This window comes from Canis lupus, chromosome 13 (assembly GCF_048164855.1).
Source record: "Canis lupus baileyi chromosome 13, mCanLup2.hap1, whole genome shotgun sequence".
NCBI lineage: Eukaryota > Metazoa > Chordata > Mammalia > Carnivora > Canidae > Canis > Canis lupus.
This window is the reverse complement of record NC_132850.1, coordinates 19,208,179-19,214,899: the sequence shown is the minus strand read 5'-3', so window position 1 is coordinate 19,214,899 and position 6,721 is coordinate 19,208,179. Positions and strand designations below refer to the sequence as shown.

At 48.3% G+C, this 6,721-nt stretch overlaps 1 long non-coding RNA gene and 1 other non-coding gene across 2 annotated transcripts; both read left to right on the top strand.

The window, feature by feature from the left end:
• Nucleotides 1-1,309: 1,309 nt before the first annotated feature.
• On the top strand, nt 1,310-6,537 carry LOC140602162 (uncharacterized). The gene is made up of 3 exons (XR_012005141.1): nt 1,310-1,391; nt 1,610-1,766; nt 6,301-6,537. It is a non-coding gene; the product is annotated as an uncharacterized lncRNA (long non-coding RNA).
• TRNAL-AAG (transfer RNA leucine (anticodon AAG)) lies at nt 3,364-3,445 on the top strand. Its single transcript has one exon. It is a non-coding gene; the product is annotated as a tRNA-Leu (tRNA).
• Nucleotides 6,538-6,721: the final 184 nt, after the last annotated feature.

The following is a 6,721-nucleotide window of genomic DNA, read 5'->3' as shown; positions in this document are numbered from 1 at the left end:
TACCTTTCTCTACTCAATTGCCTTTAAAACTTTGTCAACCATCAATTGGTAATATATGTGTGGTTCTATCTCTGTATTCCTGTTCTATAGGTCTGTTTTTTTATATATTTAATGCCAATACTGCAGTCCTTTTTTTTGATACTACAGTCTTGATTATAGTAGCTTTTATACATCTTGATGTCAGGCAGAGTGAGTTTGCTCTAACTTTATTATTCTTTTAAAAGTTGTTTTGAGCATGCTATGTCTGAATTTTCATGTGAATTTTGGAATCAGCTGGTCTGTTTCTAAAAACAAAACAAAGCCAGAGGTGCCTGGCTGGCTCCGTTGGAAGGCATGTGACTCTTGACATTGAGATTGTGAGTTCAAGCCCCACATTGGCTGTAGAGATCACTAAAAATAAATAAGCTTTAAAATAAAAAACACATCTTAAAAAAAAATAAAAACCTAGCCTTGTTATTTTGAATAAGATTATATTGAATTTATAAATCAATTTTGGGATAATTTATATCTTAAGACTATTGAGTCTTCTCATTCACAAATGTGAAATGATTTTACTTATATTCTGGTTTTCTTTCATCTATCTCAGCATTTGTGTGTGTATAAAAAATCTTGGAGATATTTTTCCCTAAGTATTTCATATTTAATGATTCTGTTGTAAATTGAATTACTTTTTAAATTTTTAATTTCTGATGGTTCGTTGCTAGGTACAATTATACATATGTAGATATAGTATAAACGGTAATATATGCAATTAATTTTAATATTTATCTGTGTCCAACAACTTTGCTAGATTCACTTATTATAGCTTTCAGTAGATTCTGTAGGAGTTTTACATAGCCTTTCATGTATTGACTGGGCAAGAATCCCCAGTACAATGTTGAACAAAACTGATGAAAGCAGATGTTCATGTTTGCTCCTAATCTTGCAGGGAAAACAGTCTTGTATTATTAAGTGTGAAGTTTTTCGTAGCTTCCCTTTACCAAGCTGTGGAAGTTTCCTTCTTTTCCTAAGTTGCTGAGAGTTTGTGTCAGGAATGAATGTGGACTTTGTCAAATGCTTTGCATTTTTCAGTAAGATCGTATGATTTTTCTTTTTAGTCTTTTAAAATAATAAATCACATTGATTTTGAATATTAAACCAACTTTGCTTTTCTGGGATAAATCCCCCTGGATTCAGATACATTGTCATTTTTTATATTGTGGATTCAACTCCCTAAAGTTGTTCAGCTGGGGTGGGGGGCTGGATTTCACGTTTTAGACCCTGCCTGGTGCACTAACTCCCGAGGTACAGCTTCTTATTGGGTTCTTGTAGGAGAGACCTTCATTTTGTTGATCCACAATCAACAAAACTGGTAGGAGGAAGAAGGAACAGATACTTACCCCTCGGCTCAGGTAACTGCGACTCACCCTCCCCAGGGCCTCACACTCGAAGAGGAAGCCCCCGGCTTTGCCACCCCTCCACCCCAGACGGGCATAGATCTTCCAGAGTGCACCTGCGGGTCTGAGTTGGGCAGAAGGCCCGGCTACAACGCTCCTCGCCCCCTCCCCACCGCCTCGGATTCATCCTTCCCGATACCCTCTATGACCTCTAGTCTCTCCTAACCCGGCAGGTTATTGCTGGTGCAGATGGCTTTGAGAGTGGCTGCAGACTCCCCCCGAGGACTGCCTGGGACCGCCTTCCCGATTCCCGGGCCGAGGCTTTAGGAAGAGCGCTGTGGTGTTTCGAGAGGCTTCTCTGTCCCAGCTCTTCTATAAACTGCCTAAAAGGTCATGGAAAAACCAACACTTTAAAATATATTGATAGCCTCCGGGGAGTAAGTGAACCGTTTAAGATCCGTGCAATCTTGACCTGGAAAGCCCATTTTCAGCTGTCTTTTAGGGATGCATTTGCTCTTAAAACTAAGACGGTCAATCCCGAGCTCGCCCCAGGTGTGCGGGAGGCGGGGAGAGAGCAGGGAGCCCTAGTTCACCTTGAGGCGCAGAGAAACACGAGGCTGAAAGGCAAACGGAGGAACCTACAGGGATGAGGGAAGAGCCCTTCCTGTTCGCGGCTCCTCGCTGCGATCTGGTCCCTTCCAATCACGGGTGGTGGTTGTGGTCTGCTAATGGCCACCAAGCAGCACTTGGTGACTGCCACCGAGGCCTCGAAGCATGGGCCCGGGGACAACAGGCTGGATGTGACCCGCAGGACAGTGAGATGTCCTCGCAAGGACTGGAACAGCCTGTGGGAATAGCGTCGGCGCTGCTCCTCTAGGCGGGCTGCACTTGGGGAGCTACAGAAGCCCGAGCTTAGACACCCCGGGCAGGCGGACAAGCTGCTCACCTCAAGAGCAGCCCCGTTTGCACCGCTGGCCGCTCTGGGGGAACAAGGGCTCCTCTGTGGCCCGCCATGCGCCAGCCAGAGCTCGGACCGAACCAGGGGGCCTCTTGAGACACGGTGCCCGCTGTCAAATGAGGGAGGCTCGTAAACGGGGGCAGAGTGTCCCGCAGTTGTGCGACCTGCCCGGGGAGGCAGCTGCAGGGACCGGAGCCAGTGGGCACCGCGGGACCGTCTCCTGTCACTTCCAGCTGACACGTCTTCCTGCAGACGAGGAGCACAGGTGTTGTGGGCCCTGGAGGAAGGCCTTGGGGTTCGCTGGCCAGGCCGAGTCTGTCGCCAGGAGCTGGGCCCCGTCCCCTGGGCCGGCTGGGGGGAGGCAGGGTCGGGGTCCGGGCCACCTGGGAGACGCCCAAAGTCCAGCGCTGTCCCGCTCCCTCTGACAGCACCAGGAAGCCACCTCCAGTGATTCGGGTGCGGTGGGAAACCACAGAAGAGCTTCGCCTCCTTTGAGAAATACTGCACAGAGCCAGGCGTGCGAGCTGCCCGCTGCCTCGGCTGGCAAAAGGACTGCAGAGTGCCCTGGCGTCCTTGGGCGGTGGGTCAGTGGGTCAGAGCCTGCCCTAGGGGACAAGCACCTGCAGGTGTCCTCAAGCTCCATCCGACACGTCAGGGTACCCCCAACCTGGGGAGTCGTGGCCTTTGCCGGCTTGAACCTTCCTGTGGCTTCCTAAGCAATGTGTGGTGAGACCGAGGGAAGGCCAGCAGGGATAAAACAGAGCCGACCCTCACAGAGGCCCAGTCCCGTTCCGAACCTCAGTCTCTTGGGGAAACACTCCCCTTTAAGGCCTGGGCCTGGGTGCCAGATGAGCAATTCAGAGCCTACGGAGAACACCTGCTTTGGCCATGGGCCCTGCTGTCCTCCGAGTGCTTCCTGCACTTGCTTTTAGGGTCAGGACTTAAGAACAGGAGTCTGTGCGGCAGACCCGGGACGCGAAGGAAAGAAGTCACCATCAGAGCAAATAAGCAGAAGCAGCCGAGGCATGTGGTAGCGTGGCCGAGCGGTCTAAGGCGCTGGATTAAGGCTCCAGTCTCTTCGGGGGCGTGGGTTCGAATCCCACCGCTGCCAAGTGGGAGTTTTGCCAGCTCAGAAACTGAGGTCAAAAGATGATGAAAATTACTCCAGTGCTTGGATAGGGCAGCACTAGACTGAGTCTGGGGTGGGGGAGTACACGCTTTCAGATCAGACGCTCAAGTGCAGGGAGCACCTGTTTTCTGGCCGGTAGACGGTTCACCAGGAGGTTAGGGGTTGGGAAGAAACAAATTTTAAAGACTTGCCAGTGGCATGTGTGTTCCCAGAAGAATCTGTCACATGCAGATTGATAGGAGGATTGATGGAAGGGCCGGGAAGTGCTTTTTCCTTGGTTTTACTCCCCCCCCCCCCCCCCCCCCCCCCCCCGCCCATAAATGGAACAGCACAGAAGCTTTGCAGCCAGTCTGAGCGAACTTCAAGACACAACTCCTTTGGCAAGAGCACAGGGCTCAGACCCTTGGGTCTGTACCTTTGCAGTGAATATTAGAGTTTCGAGGGGGCTCCTTGGTCCTCCGGCCCCCATTGGCCCCATAGCTCTAGCCGCCCCGCTCCCCTTTCTGCCTCCACAATCCCAAGCCCCATTTCTGCTCTGGATGCAGCATCTCTCCTTTCTCCCAGGTCCTCTGTACCTGGAAGGAGAAGGGAGGAGAGGCCCTGAATGAGACTGTCAGCAAGGAGGCAGTACTTATGGCAGGAGGGCGGTGTTTCAATTCTTGGAGGCTGCAGTCAGGGATCCTTGACAACCAATCTGGACATGAGCTCACTGCTCCTACGTGGGTGCTCTCAAAGAGCCCGAGAAAGTGTCAGTTCTGAATCTGAACTCCTATTAGACATTTTCACCTCCTGACCTATAAGAACTTCTGGACCTGTGCGTGTGGTCTGGGGGCTCCGGAGAGCGGGTGGGTGGAATTTGGTGTCTACTGCAACCCTAGTTCCATCGAAGAGCTGCCTGTCCTAAGAGTGTCTCTTCAGAGACCTTGTGAAGGAGAGAGCGCCTTTGGGCCGAGGGGAGTCTTCATTTCAAGGTGGCGTCCCAAGAAGCAGAAGTGCCGTGTCCTTAAAAGAGTGATGAAGAGAAATCTCGTTTCCCCGCGGACTTGTGGATCTAGGGCTTTGAGTACGGCGCTCCCTCTTCTGCTTAAGCACTCTCACTTCACAAAAACCACAAGTCCCGTCTGAAGAGGGCGTTCAGGGCCTGCGCTGCCCCAGCTTATCTGGAGGGCAGGGAACCGGCGAGGCCGAGCCCGGGATTAAATTCCCTGCGGGGATCTCAGGCGCATCTGCATGACAACATTACCGTTTCCACAAGCCCTTATGATCCCCTCATCAAATAAAAATAACGTGTCCTGGCCGCAACAACGGGGCACACACAAGGCGCGCCCCCACTCAACGCTACTTGGAGCCTCCACGCGGCTCTTTCTAGGTCTCTTGGCATCAGGCTAACAAGTGGGGTAAAGAGCTGAAATTTGGGTGCAGGGTGGTGAGTGGAAGGGGACATTTCTCTTCCCCCCTCTTCCTCCCCTCCAACGCTCCCAGGGGGTGACGTAGATCAAGGTATGTGTGTCTTCCACAAATTAGTGGGCACCTACTTTTTGCCGGGGATTGTGCTTGGCTCTAGGAGGCAGGTTGGTCTTCAGGGATTTCACTTTCTACAGTGCCAAGAACCGTTTTCTCAAAAAAGGTGAGGCTCAACTCAACCACTCTCCATCTAGACTAGAAAATGTGAAAATAAGCAAAGAGGGTAAGTGTGAAGTAACGTGCGGAGAGGTCCGCGCCGCAGGGTTTGGGCTACAGTCTCTTGGATTTGAGAGTCTGAATTCCACCACCGCCGACGCTTTGATGTTTTTTAAATAAAAAACCAGCTGCTTAAATTTCTCTCACATGCTAAAAAGTTGGTACAAAAAATGTGATCAACAGCAGGCGCCTCACTGGTGGGGCCTCAGAACCCTGCTGTGTACGCGGCGCTGACCCCCCACTGAGAAGACACATAAATATGCCTTTTCTATAGTCAACAGAGAAAAGAGTGTCGCTGCTCCATGAAATAATTGCAATAGTGTGGTCTCTAAAAACCATTCTGATTAAGAAGAACTAGGGCTTCTTAGAAGACTGGCTGATTTCATACTTGGGGCAGGAAACATACACAAAGAGCTGGCAAAAAAGCAAGAATTTGAGCAAACTACTGGACCAAATCAGAAGTTCTCAGGAGCCATCAAGTTTCCACTGGCCAATGACGGAACAAACTGATGACCAAAAAGAAATCTTACTGCAATATATTGAATATAAAAACATACAATGATCTCTTAAGTACAGAAAGAAAAAAACGACTCATTGATCACCAGTGGGGATAACTCAGAAGAAAATAATTTAATGGATTAATGGATAAGAATTTGGCAATTAATGGATAAGAATCAAGCATTATCCCTGCCTACTGTATGTAAAATCTGCTTAAGATAACCAAGTAGCCCTAGTTGGTGAATAAAAGTTCTACGAAGAGGAAAGTCAACCAGTAATTATGGACGAAATATAACATTGGAAATCATGATGTAGCTGTGATGATGCTCACATTGAACCATAAGTTGATGAAGGAATTTACCATGGAGGGATCAGCCTCTCCATGCGTGAACCCGCTAACACCAACATTCAAAATTGAAAGATTATGTGCTCTTGAGGTGACATTCAGCGCATGAAGGACATAGGCTTGTTTCTGAAGTACTTTTGTGAAAATTCTAACCTGAGCTTAATCAAGCATTAACAGTTAAGGTTATATTTTCAAGAAATAAAAGAGCAGTATAAATTACAACAAAAGAACACATTAGACTAAAAAAGAAGATACAACATTGTCCAAAGCACGTCATTTAATTTCTTTAAATTAATTTCCTTTATCTCACTAGCAAGGAGAAGAGAGAGGAGAAAGACATGGAGAGAGAGATTGATCTGAAACAGAGGAGACTTGGAGAAAAAGCAATCAAATATACGTGTAAAGGGTCAGCCTGGGTGGCTCAGCGGTTCAGCGCCTGCCTTCAGCCCAGGGCGTGATCCTGGAGACCCGAGATTGAGTCCCACGTCGGGCTCCCTGCATGGAGCCTGCTTCTCTCTCCGCCTCTCTCTCTTCCTCCTCTCTGTGTATTCTAATGAATAAATAAATAAAATCTTTAAAAAAATATACGTGTAAAGTTTGTTTCACTCTTGATTAGATTAAAACTTGTTTAAATGCCATTTTGAGAAAATCAGAGAAATTTCATTATGCAATATGAATTAAATGTTACCCAAAAATGAATGTTAATTTTGTTAGGTATAAGTTTGTAGTTATGT